The sequence below is a fragment of the Etheostoma spectabile genome, chromosome 14 (genome assembly GCF_008692095.1).
Source record: "Etheostoma spectabile isolate EspeVRDwgs_2016 chromosome 14, UIUC_Espe_1.0, whole genome shotgun sequence".
Classification (NCBI taxonomy): domain Eukaryota; kingdom Metazoa; phylum Chordata; class Actinopteri; order Perciformes; family Percidae; genus Etheostoma; species Etheostoma spectabile.
The window spans coordinates 21758929-21762252 of NC_045746.1; the positions used below are offsets into that span (position 1 = coordinate 21758929).

At 42.8% G+C, this 3324-nt stretch overlaps 1 pseudogene; it reads left to right on the plus strand.

Annotated features, from left to right (window-relative positions):
- LOC116702038 (alpha-(1,3)-fucosyltransferase 9-like) overlaps nucleotides 1-3324 on the plus strand; it is a 17772-nt pseudogene that overhangs the window by 3238 nt on the left and 11210 nt on the right.

Genomic DNA, 3324 nt, shown 5'->3' on the forward strand with positions numbered 1-3324 from the left:
ATAGAACTGGTTGCATTGATTTCCAGCTCGGGTGTGAAAGACTAAGAACAATACTTTCAAATGAGTTATAATTTAGTTTAGGTTTAGAGCTGATTAGTAGACTAGAATCAAAGATGGCTGCAACTCCACCTCCTCGGCCTGTGCCTCGAGGAATGTGAGTATTAATATGACTGGGGGGGGTGGATTCATTTAGAATAACATATTCTCCATCCCCCAGCCAGGTTTCAGTAAGACAAAATAAATCAATATTAGAATCTGATATCAATTTATTTACTAGTACACCTTTAGAAGAGAGAGATCTGATGTTTAAGGGTCCTAATTTAATTCTCCTATTCTTTTGCACTATTGCACTTGTGGTTTTAATTGTTATGAGGTTTTCATGCACAGCTCCTCTTTTGTTTACCTTGGATTTAAATAATTTCAATGGTCGGGGGGCAGACACCATCACTATGGGGTTCTTACTAGGTAACTCCTGGAATGGAGGAGCAGAGAAGTGTGTTAGACGTTGACTCTGTGTAGGGTTTTGGGTGGGTAACTGCTGAAATAGAAGGGCAGAGAAGTGTGTTAGACTGGGACTATGCCTCCTGGCGCGGACTTTGAGTTGTCAAGGATTTGGTCCACTAATAAACTTGTCCAGTTTTCTAGAAATGAGAGCTGCACCATCCAAAGTGAGATGAATGCCATCTCTCCGAATCAGACCAGGTCTTCCATAGAAAGTCTGCCAATGATCTACAAAGCCCACATCGTTTCCTGGACACCACCTCGATAGCCAGCGGCGAAATTATGACATGCGGCTACACATGTCATCAGTGGTCAGATTTTGCAGGGGTCCAGAGAAAACTATAGTGTCCCATATTGATTTTGCATATGTACACACCGATTCAACATTCAACCGGGAGTCATTAATGCCGATGTGAATAACAATCCACACTTCTAAATCACTAAGGCTCGCCTCCAGGTCTAAATAAACTACACTTGTTACACCTACCACCTAAAGGAGGCGGAGGAGCAACTAAAAATCTCACACACCGAGCAAGAGAAAGTAGAAGAGCGAGAGAGAGAAGCAATGGCTAGCTGCTAAGCTAAAGTTGCTAACAGCTAAGCTAAAGTACGGTAGCGTTTGCTACCAAGCGTTCGTAAACAACTATGTTATTTAACGAAATTTACTGAAAGATGTAAAGAACTCTAAGTGCTTAGGCAGAACTACTGTAAGAATAAATGTTTAGCGGACAGTTAGCCGCTAACGGATTTGAAGGGGGTGATTGGATGCTTCAACTTTTTATCAAAGAAACTGATATTTTCCATCACAGTTGTAAATCTCTTTGATGGTTTCATTTATGTTTGCTGCAACTCCTGATATAGTTTTCAAAGCTATCACATCATTTTCTCTTTCTGTTCCACAGATGATGGCGCCTGCTTCCAAGAAGACCATGTGCCTGGCATCTACAGCTGCTCTCGGCCTGGTCTGCTCCGTTGTTGCATTCCTCCTGTATTTTGAGCCTGCGTCTCCTGTTTGCCCATCTACATTAGCCGATGTGAAAAATTATGAAGATGTGATTCCAGGTGAAAAGCCCATAGTCCTGCTGTGGTTCTGGCCTCTCGGTGTGAAGTTTGATTTCAAAGCTTGCTTTACCCACTTCAAAATGGATAACTGTGTTCTGACGGATAACAGAAGCCTGTACAACCAAGCAAAGGGAGTCATTTATCGTATGTCCACAGATGATAGGCGCCTGATTCAGAAGACATGGGCCTGGCATCTACAGGCTGCTCTCGGCTGGTCTGCTCGTTGTTGCATTCTCCTGTATTTGAGCCTGCGTCTCCTGTTTGCCCATCTACATAGCCGATGTGAAAAATTATGAAGATGTGATTCCAGTGAAAAGCCCTAGTCCTCTGTGGTTCTGGCCTCCGGGTGTGAAGTTTGATTTCAAAGCTTGCTTTACCACTTCAAAATGGATACTGTGTTCTGACGGATAACGAAGCTGTACAACCAAGCAAGGGAGTCATTTCTTCCACAGGACATAGCCGGTGATCTGAAAAAACATGCCGCAGGAGCCCCGTCCAGCTTTTCAGAGTGGATTGGTTACCATGTGGAATCCCAACGAACACGGGTAGGACACCAGGTCTGGAAAACCGTTCAACTTAACATTGAGCTACAGAAGAGATGCTGACATTACAGCAAGGAACGAGCTTACAATCAGGAGCAAAATGAAAAAGGACTTTGTTCTGCCCAAGAAAGACAAAGTATGTGTGCTGGTATGTCAGTAACAACAACCCTGCCACGGGAACAGCTGTGAGAAAACTATTAAAGGAAATGTCAAATACATCAAGATCGACCTGTTTGGTACAGCTTAACAGGGAAACTTTGAGTTATGAGGAGTATTACTCAACCTTGGCAGCTGTAAGTTTACCTCCATTTGAGAACTCGCTCCCAAGAGACTACATCAGGAGAAGGTCAACGGGCCCTGTGGCGGGGACAGTGCCTGTAGTGATGGGTCCGCAAGAGAAACTACGAGGAGGTCCTTCAGCCGATGCCTACACGTAAATGATTTCCCGACGCAAAGTTCTCTGGCTAACTTCTGTGTGTTAAGACGAACGAAGAGTCAGCGTTACTTGAGTGGAGGAAGTTTACGAGGCCACTCCTCCTCTGTAAATTACAATGAATTCATTCAGCCTCTGTCTCGCCTGCCCCACATGTCAAGAGACATCTTTACAATGTAGACATTACCTGTACAAGTGGTACACCACATGAGAAACGTCAATGAGAATGCCCCCCCCCCCCCTTTTGATGTGGTCCCACATGCACATTAATGCACATATTTAACACAAGCTACTGAAGAGCTGCCATCATTTGGCACATGTTAAACACTATATGTTTAAAGTTGTTGTTTTAAACTGGCTAAATTAAGCCGTGAAGGGGTTGTACATTTTGTGAATTCATTTTATTCGCTAGCAGATGGTTAGCATAGCATAGCTAAAGACTGGAAACAGGATAAAAAAAGCTGGCTGGCTATAATAGTATCACGAAGCAGTCAAGCACATAACCTGTTTTTATATCTGTTAACCTCTGAGGTCTAAGGATTTTCACATACCTTACCTTCTTGAATTTACCTTTTAAGGTATTTGCATATAATGACACCCCAGTGTTTCTATCAAATGTTCAGAACAACTTAGCTTTTCGTACAGTGACAGCCACATTTGTTTTAGAGCAATGTGAAGAGTAATCTGGCACTAAATCTGTGTTGCAACACATTATGTTATAAAATGTCAAAATGTGAAAACATGTCACTTCATTATGTTGGTTGTTGGCGCTGGTTCTTACAAAAT